This window comes from Hippocampus bargibanti, linkage group LG09 (assembly GCF_051943395.1).
Source record: "Hippocampus bargibanti isolate YZ-2025 linkage group LG09, ASM5194339v1, whole genome shotgun sequence".
NCBI classification, from domain to species: domain Eukaryota; kingdom Metazoa; phylum Chordata; class Actinopteri; order Syngnathiformes; family Syngnathidae; genus Hippocampus; species Hippocampus bargibanti.
Window position 1 is genome coordinate 902,104 of NC_142742.1, and position 19,937 is coordinate 922,040.

Consider the following 19,937-nt stretch of genomic DNA (forward strand, 5'->3'; position numbering starts at 1 on the left):
CACAAACAGGATAAATGAAGTGTAATGCTGCTCTCTGCTGGACAACATCGGGAACACGTGTCGTTTCCTAGATGACCACCAGAGGTCGCCAAAGTAGGCATAGAGTCACTTGAAAAACGTTACCAAACGTTACGTTTTTTTTTAATCGAAAAAGATTTTTTTTTTCAAGGAATTTTTGTTTCCAAAGAAAACCATGTTTTCCAAGAATAAAAATTTTGAAAAAGTTGAAGTAGGAAAAAAATTATATTTATATTTGTTTAATCAAAAAATCAAAAAAATTCCAGAGAAAAAACGTTTTTAAGGAAAAAAAATATACATACATGTTAAAGAGGTAAAAAAAATATTTTTTTGGAAATGCTTATTTGGTTTTGGAAATTGTTGTTGAAGTAGGAAAATACATATATTTTTTTTAATTGAAAAAGAACAAAAAATCAAAGAAAAACATGCTTTTTTTAAGAAAAAAATTACATGTCAAATAGGTAAAAAAATATTTTCTGCAAATGCATTTTGAATCGAAAAATAAAAATATTTTTCAAAGAAAAAGTTTTTTTAAATAAAAAAATGTACATGTCAGAGGTAAAAAATGTTTTTTTTGTTTTGTTTTGTTTTTTGCAAATAGTTATTTGCAAATTTCCCCATTATGGGACTTTTAAAGGCTTTCTGATTCTGATCCTGATTGGTTTTTAAAATAGTTGTTGGAAGTAGGAAGAAAAATCTTTTTTTCTTGGTATTTTTATTTCAATTTTATATCAAAACAAAAAAATAGTTGTGTATTTTTTTTTAAAAACATACTGAAGCTTGCCTTCAGTATGTAGTATGCTAGTTGAACATGAATGCTAACACAAAATAGGAAAAGATATGGAAGAATCTATGTGGCAGAGCGATAACTACTTTTGCAATGGATATTCGAACAAAAGCAGTGGTGCAAAACATATAGACAGACAATGTTATTTTTTTTTTTTTACTGCAAACAATACTAATAGATGGACCGGATTTAAATGTGATTTCTGCTTGTCTGTGCCCCCCCACCTCGACTCCCCCACACCCATTCCAGGCCATACATTGCCACCCCTGTCCTAACAACCCAAATTCTCTGCCAGAGGGTCTTTGATGGTTGAGATTAAATGGGGGAAGGCCGTTGTATTGGAGCCGTTGTAAAGGACCCCCAAGCCCCCTAATTGAAACAAGGCGGTGTAAGGTTGCAGCCTAACCACCGGCTTCTTGTTGGGGGTGAACGGCAGACAATCCAGCACTCTCTCCAGCGTTGCTACTAAAACGTACCCTCACCCGTATCCTCGTCTTCCGACGCCACAACCCATTGAGCAACGGACGCCGTGATCAAAGCTACCCCCCCGAGCCCCAAACACTCGCTATCTCCTTGCTGCCCGGTCAACCGGACTGAAGGATTGGAGGGCGTCCTGGTTCTCATGACTGATTGGAAGACAATGGAGGCCCCTCATGCTGTGTCAATTAAGTGTGTGTTTAAGCATTTCAGACTTACATACACACACAAACACACAAAACCATCTCGAGAGGGTCAAGGGACCCACAGGAGCAGGTGGCAGATTGCGTCGGCTTGTAATCAGTTCTTTCTTGGCCAGATGCGGACATTGCGGGCCAACGGTAAACAGGTTCTCATGAGAAAAGTGGACCAGGAACAGCGACGCCAAAAAGACTGAGGGTTTTGGTGCGTCTCAAAGACACAAAATCGTAGAAGGAAACAAAGATTGTGTCCATGTATCTGAGACTACTCCGGTCCACTAAATCTGAATCTGTGTCTCCCGTTCATACCACTGTTCTTGTCACTGAATGTCAGGTCCAAGTCGCTTTGCTAAGATTTGAGGTCTAGACCAACAGAAAGGGTTCAGATTTAGCACTAGCTCAAGTCTAGTTTTGCCATTGAGATCCAGGTTCATATTAGTGCGAGTTTTTGAGACAAGTCAGGATTGAGTGAAGAATGTGGTATCGGGGATGGATTATGATTAAAATCCTCACGGTCTAGATCTGTGTCCATGTCGGGCCTATGACATGAACCCTAGCCTTGGCGGTCCCGGTTTATTCCAGTGTTACTAAGATCGAGCGCCAGCCCCAGCTCGACATCTAGTTTTGTTTCATTGCCCTGGTTGAGGCACTGCAGCTCATCAGGACCAAGTCGAAAATCCATATTCAGCTCCTTCACATCTGGCCTGAATTTGGACGGCAGCGGCGGACGTGCCCGAACCCCCCGCCCTACGGCCGAGCCAAGACTGAACCGGCCCCGGGAGGTAAACACATCTTCACGCAGACCGGACGCCGCTCGGGCTCCCGACGGAGGCTGCTGCGACCCAGCCCACATGTTCCATGGACGGGAATCCAAAACATCCTGAGCCGGGTAGCACGTAGAACAGTGCACATCTGGACTACAGATGTGCACCATTGCGTTCTTCTGAAAGCTAAATAGAACTTTGTTGTTTGAAAACATCATAGATCGGGCTCCTTGTTTATCGTGGGGGAAGCCAAAGACCAGAATCAGTGAGTAGAAGATATCCATATTTACTTTTTAACATTATAGGTATTCCACACACTTGATTGAGAGATTTGTAACAACAATGACCCCCCCCTCCCTCCTTGACCCCTACTTACCCCCACCTATTCTAGTCTTTGAAGTGCAGGTCCGTGTGTGTATTTGTTTCTTTCAGTTCCATTGAGACTTTGTGACAACGTCCGTGACAGAGTCCACAATCCAAACTCTCGTCTTTGAGGCGCTGGTTCATATACAAACTGGGTTTTTTTTTCAGGTCCGGGTTCAGGTTCATGTTGTGTCATTTAGACCTATGGTTCTGTGTTCTGATCAAGGTTTGTTGTGTTCAAGGACTATGGTCTTTGTGGTCCAGATCCACTTCTGAGCTCTGTTTCCAAGTCAATGCCCTAATACTAATTGTTGTGGTCAGGGTCCCTGTCCTGGTTTGGTCGAATAAAAAAATGCTAAAACAAGAAATAAAAATAGGACTTGAATACGTGGACGATAGTACCTGTTTTTATGGTAAAGTTGACAAGAATGAAGCAACTGGTACCAGATCGAGCGTTGGAAAAATGAGAGGTATTCAAATTTCTATCAGGTTACCCCCTCAAGCCCCTGAATTTATTGACCGGAGAATGAAATATTTAAAGTAATTTCAGGAACATGGTACGACAATCCTAAAAAAAAACCTAAATAAATAAGTACTAAACTCACTAAAGGAAAATAAAGAATACATTTCAAATACTTTTTAACAACATTTGAAGTCCGAAAACGATCTCAATCCAATCCAATCCAAGCCACAACCTGTTGTAGTTCTCATGAATTCCACCAGGAGTCACTTGTGCTCTGTGTTGTACTATCCCAAGTGACTGCCGCCAAGCCAATGATGGCCGCCCTCGGCATGCTAATAAGGCCCACATATCCCCGCGCGACATCCCAAATCCGCTATCATATTACGATTGATGGACAGGTAGACATTTTATGCGACGTTTAGGTCGCAGCTAAGTTATACGTGAAATAAATCCTTCGTCTTAATGGCGCCGTGGGGGAGGGGGGGGGGGCAAACGTCACAGTGTGTCTTTTTTTTGTAGTTGCGGTGGCTAATGATGTTTATTAGCTTAGCATAATGCATGAAAAATCAACGCTGAGGACTACGCAGATTTGTTTTAAGTTAAAATTGTGACACTGCGCGAAAGCTGACACACTTCAGTGTACGTGTGTGTGTGTGTGTGTGTGGCTTGTTTTGAAGAATAAAAAGTGAGCACAGGTTGTAATTTCGACTTAATGAATGTTTTTGGCTCGACCTTTTCCGCCCACGTTCACGTGTTTCCGTGCGCACACCGCCGAGCAACTACACCCCCTTTCGTGCTGCCTGTTCCGCCGCAGCCTTCTTGTTTTGGGTAAGGAGATCCCCTTGTTTATGCGGAGGTACCCCCCCTCCCCCACATACACACACTCACACAGTAAGCTTTGATTTGCTTCTCCACAGCTGTCAAGCGTGGCGAGCTTTACAGATCAGCATTTTCCATATCATTGGCTATTTTGTCGAACCTTTCACACTGTCTATCAAAGGTTGTTTTGTGTGAAAGGCACCTCTACGGAATGACAAGGTGTACCAAGAAATTTCTGGAACATGGTTAGCAAGTCCAAAATGTCCAGGCTTTGGGATATCCTTTGAGAAAATTGCTGAAAATGAGATAAGCAATTGTCACCCCTTTAACGCTGTCCGTCGAATGCAAAGTTGCTGTTCTGCGTAAAAGGTACAGACAAAATAGGGAGGCTGTCTTCTACCTGTAAATTTCACAGCAGAGCAGGGGATGAAGTTGACACATTAATTTCGGAGAATTTTGTACAAGCCATACATACGCTCTGGCCCCTTTCACGCTGCCTGTCAACACCCGCTGTCAATGTTATGTGTAAAATAGCACAAACATGGATCGGAACAGCGGGAGGAGGGGTGAAAATGTTCAGGCTTCCGAGATGTGTAGAAAGACAGGAGCGTAAGGTTGGATTGGATTGGATTTGCCTTTATTAGCCTTTTCGCATCGGTTGCCCCTTTCACGCTGTTTGTCAAACAGCATTTTTAGTGTTTTACGTGTGGAAAGGCACTAACATTGAACTGTGTGACAAAGTGCAAGCAATAATTAGCGGTAGCCATTGTGATGGAATGTGTGAGCCTGAAACATTCCGCATCCGCAGCTGGCTTTTATCTGAGTGATTTACTTTTTGATTTGATTTTTCAGGCGTCAAGATTAGAATTGTTGCTCCTCAACTGAAGCCCGGTGGGTCAATGTCTTGCAGGCGCCACTTTTGTTATGCTAGCACAGCTCATGACGGTTTCGCGGTCGTCGGTTGCTCATCTCTCCAAGACAAGCACGCTTGGCTTTTTCTGACCACCAAACCTCCCCTTGCTAAGACCCCCCCCCCCAGTCAAATAGGAAGTAACCATGGCGACCGAGGCCTGACATTTGCCTTCCTTTTCACTTAATCCGAACTCGGGAACTGGAAGTGAAACTAAACATTTGGCACTTTTTCTTCAAGGGTGTGTGGGGGGGTTATTTTGCTTGACATTTGCTGCTCGAGTGTACCCAAAATGAAGACCCCCGGATGGGGTGAGCAATCCCGTCCGTCACTGACATAAACACGGGTGACAAATGGGTCGCGTGGATGATTTATAATATGGACAAACAATGGATGAGGTTGGGATGGGGGGGCGCTTGGGGGGGGGGGGGTCGCAGAAATCTTGCGCAGATTTAGTTCCAGCCTGAATTGTTTCCCGTTAATTCCTCCCGGTTTTGTTATCCATGTGGTACGGATTAGAGGGCCGGTGGGTGGGTGGGTGGGGGGGGGGGTATGAGGGTGGGATAAATGGGTGGGCCTGTTTTTGCTGGGCTGATTGAAGACAGACTGCGACAAGAGGCCATCTTCTTCTTCTGCTTCTTCTTTTCAAGTGGGTGAAGCCCTTTCCTGGTGGGGACCAGGGGGGGGGGCTTCGGGTCTGGTGGATCTTTAAAATTCTTGTTTATACATTTAAAGCTATCCATAACCTTGTCCCCCTATACATACCTGACCTTCAAATTTCTATTCCCTCTCGTTCCCTCATATCCTCTACCTCTCTTCCATCTCTGTGTGCCCCCCTGCCCGTCTCAGCACGATGGAGGTCAGAGCTTTCAGCTGCTCTGCCCCCAAACTCTGGAACTCATTTCCTCCCAACATTCGTAACTCGGATTCTCTTCCCACCTTCAAATCTCATCTCAAAAGCCACCCATTTAAAATGGCATTTTCTGTGTAGCTCTTTCTCTTGTTTCTATTTAGAATTGTTTTTTATTTATTGTATTCTATTTGTGATTGTATTTTATTTATTATAGTACCTATGCTTGTCTGTGACTGTAAAGTGTCCTTGAGAGCTTTGAAAGGCGTTTAAAATGAAATGTATTACTCTTATTATTATTATCATCTCTGTGGGGGGGGGGGGGGGGGGGGGGGGGGGGCGTGGAAGGGTCCGTCGAGGTGACCCCCCCTGCAAACTGGTATGTGTGTCGTTCTGTTCGCGTCAACAGAGTGTCGCTCAGTGTCGCAGTCCGCGTTCTTCTGAAAACCGGCTCGCGGTTCTCAAGTCTGGCCTTGTTTCAACCCCCACCCCCCCCCCCACCCAATCGCCTGTTTGTTCAGCTGGCCCACCAGCAAGGACACCAGAGACCACCCCCCCCCCCCCCCCCCCCCCCCCAGCCCGCGCCCTCCATCCCATCCAAAACCTCACACACTTGCCGCCGCCCTTTCCACCTCGGACACCACCTCCATTGAACCCCTTCCAACCTTGGGGTCATGACCCCTTTGACCTTTTGACCCAGGGGGGTTTGGAGGTGCTTATTTGCTCCAAGGCCATGGCTTAAGAAGGGTGTTTTGTTGGAGTCTCATTTGGGTCACGGTCTGGGCTTTGGGACCTTTTCATCAGTGCCATTGATCTGCGCCAAATGAGCTGATTAGGAGGGCCTGCAGTTTGTCCTGTTGCGGTGGAAAGGGGGGCGGGGCTTGCGCGACGGAACATGTCGGGTCTGATGGCGGACGAGTAAACAAAGTCTGGCAATCACCGACGGAGGATCTGACATGAAATTAGGGATCAAACCTGTTGGACCGAGTCGGCCACGCCCACTCCGGCAGATCGGAGGTGCTGCGGTTTTGATTAGCAAAAGGTGAATATGTGAAGAGGGATTCCATTTTGTTTGATTTGTCATTGAGAGAATCCAATCCATTTTAACGTCGGCCTGGAAGCGTCTTTGGTGGTCGGCGGGGGACACACTGAGCCGGTCGCCCGCCAATCGCAAGCTACACAGACTGAGACAAAACACCAATCCCCGCTCACGTCGTGATCATTTGGAGTGTTTAAACAGACTGCCGTGCACGTTGTGGGGAATGCGGGAGGAAACTGGAATACCTGGAGAAAAGCCACGTAGGCCCGAGGAGAGCATGTAAAACTGTAATGTTGGCGATGACAACGTGATCGGCCGTTTTGACGTTAACTTTCTTCTCAACGACTTTTAGGTCCTCTCCCCCGATTTAACGTACCAAAAACTCGTTAAATTCAAAGAAGAGTTTTCTGGTTTCTGGATGAGGTCTTGAAACAAAAGACCCGAGGAAAAACGCGCCGGGTCTCCGAAGAGTCCCGACATCTGGTGGAGGCGACGCTTCCCACGTTCGCTATCGATGACATCACCCGAGCCAGAAGACGTTAGCGCCGTCGCTTTTTGCGATCTGACGAGTGACGGCGAAGAGATCGGAGAGAACTGGGGGGGGGGGGTGTTGGGGGTGGGTGAGAGCTGTGGCTTGGCTGAACTCGCCGTGAACCCTGGACAGAGTTATTCTTTTCTGCCGCTGGCTCGGAGGGGCCCAGATTTACACGCCTCGCCCGACGCAGCTGGGAAGCTGAGCTGGCGACGGGATGGATGGAGAATGTTTTAAAATGGGGGGGGGGGGTGTGAAACTAAGTTGCTTGGTTTTGGGAGTGACCCGGGCCAGGGTCTTTTAATTAAGATGCCTTCTTATGGTTGCAGCTAAATTGAGTCGGAGGTTGAGGAGCAAAAAATAAAGAATCATTTGCAGTGGGTGAAAAGCCACAAAACAAACGCGAGAGCGACAACAACAACAAGAAGAAGAAGAAGCGCTCCAGCCAAGTGAAGACCGAGGCCAAGAAAAACAAAAACTAAACAAACAAACATCAGGAGAAAGCAAGAAAACGTTGCTCATTGCAGCAAAATGGAGACTGTGGGCATCGAGAAAATAGTGGCACGGTAAAGTGACCTTGAGAGTTTGGGAAGGCGCTAGGAAATGAAATGTATTATTATGATTATTATTACATCATTGAGACGGTAAATTACAACGCCAGTGAGGGCATGACACAGCAAAGTGCCCCCCTACCCATCCAGTGTGCTCGGGGGCCTGTTTTGGCTCCTCGGCGTATTCATCTGCAGTGACAGCTTTGCTGTTTACCAAATCCAGACGGGGCCGCCCGGCGCCACTCTGCTCCATTAACCCTTTGACCTCTGAGGACACGGCACCCGGACCCGGCAATGGGGGGTCGCGGGTGTTGAGTGCCGCAACTGGTAGGACACCTGCGCGATGTCACGGATGCCCAATTGGGGGATTTCAATTGCCAAAAATATGAAAGTGCTATTTTGGGAGGATAGGGGAGGGGGGGGGGGGGGGGGGGGGGTTACAGACTAGTTGGTCAGTCACTAGTTAGTGACCGGTGGTCCGAGCTGCATCGGTTTCACTGAGACATATTTTGAATAGCCCACTGCTATGGTGGTGCCAGAATGAGGACAGTCCCACCCCCCATATAAACCCCCCCCCCCCCCAAAAAAAAAAAAATACTTTCATGTTTTTGTGTATTTTGAGAATCTCCACATTTTCTTGGGGGGGGGGGGGGGGGGTTGAATGTATTTCTTTTACTGAAAACGTACATGCTATTTTCCTTTCTCAAATATGAAATTTCTCTCTGAAATATTTTCTTTAAAAAAGCAAAATAAGCAAATACATGAATAAATAAATACAAATAACCACATTTTCTCGATAAATAAAACACTTTTTTCAATTCACTTTTTCAATTCACTTTTTCAAAAATAAATAAATAAATACACAAATAAATAAATAAATCGCCATTTTCTCAAGAAACAAAACACTTTTTGGAATTCACACTTTTTCTTAAAAAATAAAATAAATAAATACAAATAAATAAAAAATAAATCCACATTTTCTCAATAAACAAAACACTTTTTGACACCCCCCCCCCAAAAAAAAAAAAAAAAAATGGAAATGTCATCCCCCACCCCACTGGGTGTCTCGGGCCACGGGTGCTCATCAAACTTGGGTCAAATAGTTTCGGCGGCTATTGTTGAGGCTAACATCCAACATTTGACCACACTCGGTTTAACACAAAAATAAAAAAAGTACAAAAAGACAAGTTTACTTAAGGTCATTTGAGTAGCGGACATGTGACCAAGTGCTAAAAAAAATGTTGCATCACAAGCGCGGGACAGCGCCCTTATCTAATCAAGGAGATTGATTCACTGCTACGTACGCATATGTGACTGGGTGATAAACATGTGTGTCATTGATCCTTTCTTACATCAGGCTGATCAATACATACATACATACATATATATATATATATATATATATATATATATATATATATATATATATATATATATATATAGTCACTCCTCATGAACACGCCTGTGTGTGTGTGTCTTATAAAACATTTAAAAATAATTGTTTTATAAAAATTCTAATGATTAAAATTAAATGAATTATTTTTTCCCTCAAACGTGTTTATCTTGAACATAATTATATAAGATTACAAATTATATATATATATTACATTTTAATTATTGGCATCTATTTTAACCAAGATAAAACATATTTTTAATGTTCATTTAATTTTAAATTTTTTATAAAACATGAAACATCTAATATTTTTTAAATGTTTGATAAAAACAGATGTGCCAATAACTAAAATGAATAATATATATATTTACATATTTTTTTCCTCAAATTTGTTTACCTTGAAAACCTCCTAAAAATTGACATTTTATATTCCTATATTTTTTATTCATTTAATATATATATTTATCTATTTTTCTATTCATTTAACTTTAATTATTGGCATCTATTTTTATAAAACATATTTTTAAATATTTTATGAAAATAGATGCCAAAAATTACAATTAAAGAATTTTTAAAAAATCTCCTAAAATAGCAACAAAAATAGCCATTGAACCTGGTCTAAATAGACAAGTAATTTTTCTTCAATTTCCTTGATGAATGTCCTCAGGGTCATTCATCTTTCCCCCCCCCCCCCCCTCCAAAACAAAATAAATAAATACAATAAAATACAACACTTTCCTGTCAGCTGTCTGCAACTTTTCACTTTTTAGATTCAGTGGAAATTGCGCAGGCGAGGGGGGGTGTTAAGATATGGGGGGTGGGGGGGGGTGAGTGAGGCTACGTGCCTTACGTTGCCTACAATCGTGGCTTCAATGCAGAAGTCACATGATTGTGCAAGGCAGTCCAATTACAAAGCAGGTGTCAGCTGATTTCAGCCCTACACACACACACACACACACACACACACACACACACACACACACACACACACACACACACACACACACACAGGCGTGTTGATGATGAGTGACAAAAGCGTCACGTCCTCCCGTCCCGTCGACAAACGCCCTCCCTCCCTCCTCCTCCCGTTTTCAACTCTGACCTCGATGACATCAGACTGTCATCGCCGTCCGTCGCTCCGGCAAGGTAAACATTAACCCTCGCCGCCACTAAAAAGTGGCTGATTTCAACCGGGATAGCGGCTGAAAAGTGAGCGTGTGGCATCTGTGAGCAGAACCAGGAAAATATGGAAGGAAATCAGCTCGGAAACGTGAGGCTATTCCAGGACAGCTTCGTCGTGGTCTTTTGGGAGCGCTTGTTTTCTTCACCTCTTCACCTCGAGCGAGACGTCAAAGACGCTGGACATCAGCCACAAATTAAACATTTCAACTTTATGGCTTTTTCCACCAATTAAATTTATAAAGACGGGATGAGGGAGGGAATTTTTTTTTTGGGGGGGGGGGGGGGGGGGGGCTGGGAGTTGAGCAAGTTGAGGCTGGCTGGCTGGCTGCCAAAGCCTCCTCCCTCCACCCAGGATAACATCCAGCTGGAAGCCATTGAGGGTGGGCTTAAAGTGGGGCTCGTGGGGGGGGGTCTCGAATGGCTACAAATCAAAACCAGAGAAGGCCAAGATCAAGCGCGTGTCATACAATTGTGTGTGTGTGTCAATATGTGCATGTGTGTGTGTTTGCGTATGTTTTTTAAATAATAATAATAATAAATTTCATTATAAGCGCCTTTCAAAACTCTTAAGGACACTTTACAGTCACAGGATTTTTTTTCTGCGGGTGAGCAGCGGCAGCCACACGTGCCAGCGTTCACTCAGCCTGGAAGTATCATATGGTAAAAATAAAAATAATAACAAATAATATGAATAATATTTTTAATAATAAAAATAATTATGATATTCCGACTCTAATATGTGTGTTGTTTAACTCATTTACTGTCAGACATGTACGAAAAATGTGTCCACTCCAGTGCCAGGGTTTTTGTCATTGTCACTCGAATTCCAGAACCCACAGAATATTGAGTTTTAGGACTGCTTATACGTTCAAGCTAATAGCTAGCGCGATAGCAAATAGAGAGCTATCTAGCTAGATAGATACCTAGCCAGCTAGATAGCAAAGACAGAAGGGTGTGTGTGGGGGGGGGGTGATTTATTTCTAAATTCCATCGCACAGGCTGGCCTCCAGAGAACCAAACGGCCGGCCGGCCGGCCTGCCAAAAGTCATTGGCTGATGTTTACACGACCAGATTGGCCAATTCCCATGGCGCGGTGAGCCTGCTGCGCTTATCTTTATTTATACAACCTCGATATGGGGAAAACAGAGGAGGTTTATTTTGGGCTGCTAGCTATTGGCTATCTGGCTATCTATCCGCTATTTATTTGCCATCCATTAGCTAGCTAGCTATTAGCTGTAAAATGTCTATCTGGCGAGCTGTTGGCTATCTGGCTATCTATTCACTATTTATTTGCTATCCATTAGCTAGCCAGCTAGCTTTCTATCTGAGTTACTTTGGAGTTGAGTGAACGCTGGTGCGTATGGCTGCCGCTGCTCACCCACAGAAAAATATCCTGTGACTGTAAAGTGACCTTGAGAGTTTTGAAAGGCGCTTTGAAATCAAGTGTATTATTATTATTATTATTACTATATTTTTTTGTGTTTGGTGTAAAAATAAAATTGCTGAATGTTGACATTTTTTTTTTATTTTGGTTGATGTGTTGCAAATTTTTAGTCTGCTTTTTTTTTAAACTACATCTGCAAATGACCCGGCCTATTGCCGCTAGTTAGCATTGGATGCTAATCGCCACATCCACCACAACAACGTGCACATTTTGTTCTTTGATGTTGTTGGAATTTTATGAATCAATCCAGGAAGTCCTTTCCCGGGGAGGGACTCCAATTTTTGACTCCAATTTACACCCGAACAATTGATTTTCAGCCCGGCGGTTTCAATCCGAGTGTCATGCGCTAAACAAGTTGGATGGATGAGTCACGCTCCAATGAGATGCTTGGCTCTTGCACAACAACTCGCAATGTTATAAAAACATCTGCCTTTTACAAGGAAGACAAGAAGAAAAAAAAAACTTGCGTCATACAGTTCGATTTAATTCTCCACTCCCGCCCATGACGGCCGGCGCCACCCGGGTTTTTTCTTTTTTTTTTAATTCTCGAATCCGTCAGGGATTTAATAATAATAATAATAATCCATTTGATTTTCAAAACTCTCAAGGTCACTTTACAGTCACAGGATACGTTTTTTCTGTGGGTGAGCAGCGGCAGCCACACGCGCCAGTGTTCACTCAACCCGGAAGTAACTTAAATCGATAGAAAGCTAGCTAGCTAGCTAGCCAATCGATAGCCATCAGATACCTAGCTCAATAGCCAACCAGCTAGATAGTGAATAGATAGCTAACTAGATAAGTAGCTAGATAGCTAATAGATAGCAAATAGCTATCAAATGGTAATACAGTAAAGTCTCGTTATATCGATATTCAAGGGAGTCCGAAAAAATATCGATATAACCGGGACTATCGATATATCCGACCCTGTTTGCATGTAATTTTCTCAGTGCGTGCATAGAAATAGTATCGATATAACCGGGACTATCGATATATCCGATATCGATATAACGACACTTTACTGTAATAATAATCATCATAATCATCACAATAATAATAATAATAATAAAACTAATAATAATAATAATAATAATAAATTTCATTTATAAGTGCCTTTCAAAACTCTCAAGGTCACAGGATACATTTTTCTGTGGGTGAGCAGCGGCAGCCACACGCACCAGCGTTCACTCAACTCAAATAAACAGATACATATAAATGGATAAATAAATGTGTTCAAAATAAATAAACACAAATACCTAAATAAATACATAGATAACTAAACAAATAACTAAAAATATAAATAAATGTATTACAAAATAAATAAATAAATAACTATATAAAAAAATAAAAAAATAAACACATCCAAATAAATGTATGAATAAATGTACATATTAAAAATAAATAAACATACCTAAATAAATAAATAAACATACATAAATGCCCAAATAAATAAATAACTAAATAAATAAATAACAATAAATAATAATATATAAAAAATATAATAATATATAAATATATAATAATAAAAAATAAATACATGTATTAGAAATAAATAAATAAACAGAAATACCTAAATACATACATAGATAACTAAACAAATAACTAAAAACACAAATAAATGTATTACAAAATAAAAAATAAATAAATAAATAAATAAATAAATAAATCGCTATGGACTTTCTTCAATTCTAAAATATTTCTGCTAAAAACAAAAAAATCAAATAATTTATTCCTGCAGGTGACTGACTCATTTGAAGAAACGCATGAGTGCATGCTGCAAAGTTCATTAGCTGGTGACACAAATGTTGTGGAAGCCTCTTGGCTTACGAGAGTGGGGTGGGGTCAGGGTTAAAGTGGGGGGGACATGAAAAGTAGTACTCTGACTTGCACGAGGTCAAGTCCTTAGCACGCTATGAATCACTCCTCCCCCCAAAAAAAAAAAAAAAAAATCAACAAGCACGGCCTCCTCCCAACGGACTCCTTTTTTCCACGATCCGAGCGAGGCTGACACGGAGTGGCTTCGAAAATAGGTCATAAAGCGCACAGCTTCGCGATATATAAAACTGTCCGCCAAGTAACAATGTCTGGAAGACGGCGCTCGAGTATGTTAAGGTGAGGCCCAAGCGTCCTAACGTTACCTTGGGCCATTCCACAAGTGGGCCCCGTGCCTACGTGCCGTGCCGTGCCGCGTCGCGTCGCCGCCAGACTAAACATAAACACGTCACCGACCGACCGGCTTACATTTGAGACTCGGAGGGGCGTGAACGCTGCGCGCGGGCTGCTAGCGGCATCGTTAATACGCTAGCAGATGTGCGGAAACGGCTGCGGTACTGAAAATGTCTTCATTGTCAAAAATGGCGTTTTGGGCCGTGACAGCTCGTAAAGTCGCGGGCAGAGCGTCAACAGACATTTTTCACTAGAACCTAGCTCACATCCGTCCGCTAATCACGCTAACATGAGTCAGACTTTAATAATAATAATAATACATTTCATTTATAAGCGCCTTTCAAAACTCTCAAGGTCACTTTACAATCACACAAAGTTTTTCTGTGAGTAAGCAGCGGCAACCACACGCGCCAGCCGGAAGTAACTCAAATAGATAGCAAGCTAGCAAACTAATAAATATAGCCAATCAATAGCCAGCTAGATAGCCAGCCAGGTAGCCAGCCAAATAGCTAGCTAGACAACTAGCCAGATGGCTTAGACAGCTAGTGAAATAGCTAGATAAATAAAAAGAAGTGAAGAGAGGGAAAAAATGAGACTATTAGCTATCTATTCGCTATGTCGGTGGTTCATAGAGCCTATGGGGAATTCCCCACAGGTTAAGAACCACTGAGCTCGGTATTAGCTATCTATTTGCTAGATATTAGCTTTCTATTCGCTAGCTATTAGCTATCTATTTGCTAGGCATTAGCTATCTATTCGCTAGCTATTAGCTATCTATTCGCTAGCTAGTAGCTGTATATTCGCTAGCTTGCGTGTGGCTGCCACTGCTCACCCACAGAAAAAAACACATCCTGTGACTGTAAAGGGACCTTGAGAGTTTTGAAAGGCACTTAGAAATGAAAGGTATTATTATTATTATTAACATTATTATTATATTATTTATATGAGCAGATCACAAATATAATACAATAAATTCATATAAAAAGAAATAAAATCCAGATATATTTATTGCATTGCAACTATTATTATTATTATATTATTTATATGAGCAGATCACAAATATAATTTTTTATAGAAATAAATAAAATCCAGATATATTTATTGCATTGCAACTATTATTATTATTATTTTATGTTTATTATTATTATTTGCTTCCGAAAGCTTTTTTTGTTGCCCAATGAAATTAGCATCGCAAAAAGAGCATTTTTTGTCTCATCCGTCGCCAAACTCAGGCGTAACCCCCCCTTTAGCCCCCTGCCAATCCCTATTCTCCCCAAGCCCATTTGTGAAGGCCTTCATATTTCGGCCCCCTCTCGCTGACAGCTGCCTCTGATTATGGCTGTGAAAAATGGAGCAGTCACGCCAACAATCACCGCCCACCGCCGCCTTCTCCGCAACCCCCTAGCGCCCCCGTTCCCCCACCACCGCCTTCCGACTCCACAACATTCCTGTAGCGTGACTCCGCACTTTCTCCCAAATGGCGATGCTTGGGCCCATCGCTGCCTCACCCCTCACCCCTCCCCCGCCTCACCCCCCCTAGCTAACACTGTTTTTCCTCAGCTGTCTCGTCTTCAAAAACAAGCGCAAACGTTTATACTTCTGTCTACCGACGGACAAATGTTTTGGCAGGTTTTGCCGTCCTGAGTTATAAGAACACCGGGTCGTGTTATTTGCCCCCCCCCCCCCTCAAACTTCCCGCCCCCATCTTGCGCGCTCTCTGGAAAACGACAAAAACGGAGTTAGCGTCAAGCGACCTTGGTGGCTATCGCTAGGTGCCGTAATTTAAAAGATCCAATTAAACGTCCTTTACATTCGTCAATTCCCGTCAGAACTTGTTTCTCGAAATAGCGCAGCCGAGGGCCGTCGGTAATTTTTCCGACACGCTCTATCCCATCTGCCGTATCCAAAACGGCTACGCTAATCCCGCCGTCTCACGGCGAGCGGGGGAGGCCAGCAGATGCCCGGTGTCGGGTTGCATAAACAAGATGGAAGCCTTTCCTCATCCATCATGTTGACGAGCGTACCTCGATGTTAACTCGTATGAGTCACGGCTGCGCTCCATCTGTTGTTGCCGTTTAGCGTTAGCCGCTAGCTAGTTAATCGACCGAATGGACCTTTTCCGAGGTCGTCAGGTTTGTTCCGGTTGACAACTTCCTGTTTGGTTCGCGATCAAATTTTGTTGTTGTTTTGTGTTTGGGTTGTTTACAGGAGTCACAAACTGTTGCTAGCGACGACAACAACAACATAACCGTGTCGTGAAATCATGTCAAACCGCGAAGGGTGCTAAAAGAATTCATTTCGCTGACAGTGGATCGTATCTAATAGATGCCGTTTAGTGTTAGCCGCTAGCCGCGCTCAAGTCAAGGGACCGAAATGACTTTTTCCAAAGTCGGATGGTTCGTTCTGGTTAACAACTTCCTGTTCGGTTAGCGATCGATTTTTGTTTACTGCTGTCACAAACTGTTACTCGCGACAACAACAACGCAACCCTGTTGTAAAATCATGCTAAATCGCAAAGGGTGCTTAAATAAATTCTGTTGACTAAGTATCGCATCTAAAGCTGGTGATTAGCGTTAGCCGCTAGCATGAATGACACCGGATATTCAAGATTTTCACGCCTATTTTCTTACAATAGGATCAGAGAGAGGACATTTTTAAGGGCACCCTGAGCAACGTGTTGTAACTTGGACTGGGCCGAGATGTACTGCAAAACCGTGTTTCTTATGGATGGCTAACCCGCTAAAGGCTTGCCTATTTATTCACATGTTTTGCGTGTCCCTACTTTTTAAAAATGTCTGCAACACGGAATTATCTGGACAATAATGGATTCTTCCCAATCACACAACAATCAATGTCCTATTCCAGCTATCTATCGAGCTAGCTAGTTACCTATCTGGCTACCTCGCTAGCTATCTATTTGTAGGCTAGCTATATATTAGCTAGCTCGCTAGCTAGTTGAGCAAAAGATATGAACTGTGGGCACCAAGTAGCAAGCACCTCCATCTACAACATCAGTGATTGGGCACCATCAATGACAACAAAGCCGTCTATGAGCTAGCTAGCCAGCTTTCTATCTATTTGAGTTACTTCCGGGTTGAGTAAACGCTGGCGCGTGCGGTTGCCGCTGCTCACCCACAGAAAAACCTATCCTGTGACTGTAAAGTGACTTTGAGAGTTTTGAAAGGCGCTTATAAATGAAATGTATTATTGCTATTATTATTATTATAAGTATTATGGCATTTTGTAAATAAATAAATAATACATCTAGTCCAAACATGCCCCCGTACAAAAAATGAAAAACAGATCCTGTATCGAGTTTTACTCGTCAACATGAAACTATTACAAGACGCTGAAACACATTTAGAGGGGGAGTCGGCCATTTTGTTTCGAGCAGCCATTTTGTTTCAGGCAGCCATTTTGGGGGTCTGTCTGAACTTTTTTTGTTATTGTTTTTAGTTTATTATTTATGGCGGCTCGGGGATGGCAGAAAGACGCGCTAAGCGTGCCGTTGTTTACGAGCAAGGGGTTGGGTTGAAAGTTGAAAGACTACAATGAAAAGCTTCATTTCTGGGAAAGCCGTTGATTTTTTTTTTTTTATCATCATAATAATTCAATTTAATCATGAGATTGTTACGCAACCCGCCGACAATCTCGGAAAGGACGCGTCTCCACTTGGCGCCATTTTGTTTTGGTCACGGCGACCTCTCGTCAAGCTTTTTGCGTTATACCACTCCTCCTCCTGGAGGATTGGGTCTTGTTAGCCTCAGAGGACGAGGAGGGGGCTAGGGGGGAGGAGTTACGAGGGAGAGAATGCGGATAAACGATCCAGCAGCGATTAATTGTTCAAACGGCCGGCCGCAGCATTGTTAGTGGTCAACCGCCAAGCGGTCTTGCAGACAGCGTTCCCACACAGCTCGCCAAAACCCAAAGATCTACCCCACCCCCCACCCTACTCTTCTCATTACTGGGTGGGCATCAAAATGTCAGAGTTGAAGAATTTTGAATTTCACCTAAATTGACTCGAGTCAGATTTAAGTCTCCAAAACGTGAGCCGTATGCAAAATCAAACTTTTGCCCCCCCTCCCCACCAAAAAAAAAAAAAAAAAAAACACAATAGCATTTAAGATCAGTGAACAGTCGGAGTTAGCTCAATGCTAACTCAGAAAACTCGAATAAAAATTAATCGGTAGGACATATGAAGTGAATTGGTTCTGGAGAAATTTCTTAAATAGAAGTTTCTGAAAGTGAAGACGCGTTTTCCATGTAAATTCCCTAATCCGTTCCAAGCCGCCTCAAAATTAAGACATAAATGCTTTCAAAAAGCTTGAAAATAAACGAAAATGTAAAAAACATGTAACAAATGTAACAAAACAAAGAATAGAGTGATGAATAATAAATTGATAATAACTTTTAACTGTCCTCGTCATTTTTTTGCTCTCTTTGTTCTCTCAGAGGTGGTTTTGGCCTGGCACTTTGATCCAAAGATGTTTGCATTTGTCTGCTTTTAACATTCCTTCAAAAATCGCGAACATCAACATGGTGAGCGATCGCCCAACTGGGAAACACTTTTTCTGGATGATTCACGTTTACGTAAAATAATGGGAACGCCGATGGGCAACTGACAATAACGCCGCCTCGACACTAAACGCATATACGCAAGCTGTAGAAGTCATTCTTAAACCCGACTAGCAAATCCATCCATCCATGGTTGGGTTGCAGGGGGCAGCGGCTTCAATCGGGTAGCCCAGACTTCTATCTCCCGAGCCACTTCGTCCAGCTCATCCTGGCAGATCCTGAGGCCTTCCCAGGCCAGCTGAGTGACATAGTCTCTCCAGCGTGTCCTAGGTCATCCCTGGGTTCTTCTGCCACCAATGAGGTGGCACTACGTTGTCAACTATGGCGACAGTCCGGGTATGTGGACCATGTGGCGGACTCTGAAATGGGATAGCCCCGGACTCGCAGATCGACTGGGGAGATGATCAACGGTCTTTGTCCGACGTCGGAACAGTGGAGTGTCTGGGATTCTCCCAGGCCTCACAACCGTCCGTCTCTGTGTGGTCACTCCGGGATTTGAGGTCCACGCGAGACGGGCACATGGACTGTAGCCCGCCAACCGCTACATCTTTTGGACAGTGATGGATGTCCCTGGCGAAATCCCTCGTCTTCTAAACCGGTGGTCACCAATGGTTTTTTTAATGTTCTCATAGACCGGGTGAATGTCAGACGAAATTTTTCAGGGAAAGCGACCTTTACGATTTAGCGGTGGTTACATAAAGAACATTTTGAATGGGAGATGAAGTAACGCCGAACTAATCCGTACGTGAAGACGATGTTTCCGTCCGTATCGCATTCGTCAACAAGCCCGTGAAGTGGATCTATCTGATCTTCCGCGGGGGGGGGGGGGGGGGCGTTGTTTCGTCTTTAAGACGCTTCCTTAATGTGTGTCACGCAGCGGCGCTAATTAAGTGCGGCGTCGTTACGCAACAAAGTCAAAGAAACGTTACTTTGACCTGCGCCGACTAATCTCGGATCTTCAGTAATCTCTTGTTTATCCTGGTTTGACGCTTCAGAAAGAACCCGTGAGAAGTGAAACGGAGCTTTGCCCCGTTTTCAGTCATTCAACGGGCAGTCTTCTCCCAAAGATGTTCGTCAAACTCAAAAATGTGACACGTTCCAAAAAAATGTGTACAAATTTCGTATATTTACTTGGCTTTTTGCAAAACGACGAACAAAAGTACACTAGACGTTAACAGCTTCTTGATGACTACGTAAAGCTCACAGACAATCTGTAAAATGCCATTTCCGGTATAAGACTATCAAAATAAAGGTAGAAAATGAAATTTTAAAATAATGTGACTGGCAATAACACATCGCTTTTACGATCCAGGTTAACTTTTGTATTTGGAGCAGAATGGCCCCTAACCAGAAATTTTCACTTATTCACTGCCAGACGATGCGTCCACTGCAGTGCCAGGGTTTTTG

General features: G+C 43.1%; 1 protein-coding gene across 1 annotated transcript in view; it reads right to left on the reverse strand.

Annotated features, from left to right (window-relative positions):
• The window catches only part of plekhh1 (pleckstrin homology, MyTH4 and FERM domain containing H1), a 77,753-nt gene that overhangs the window by 28,106 nt on the left and 29,710 nt on the right, over positions 1 to 19,937 (reverse strand). The gene's annotated exons all lie outside the window — the stretch shown is intronic.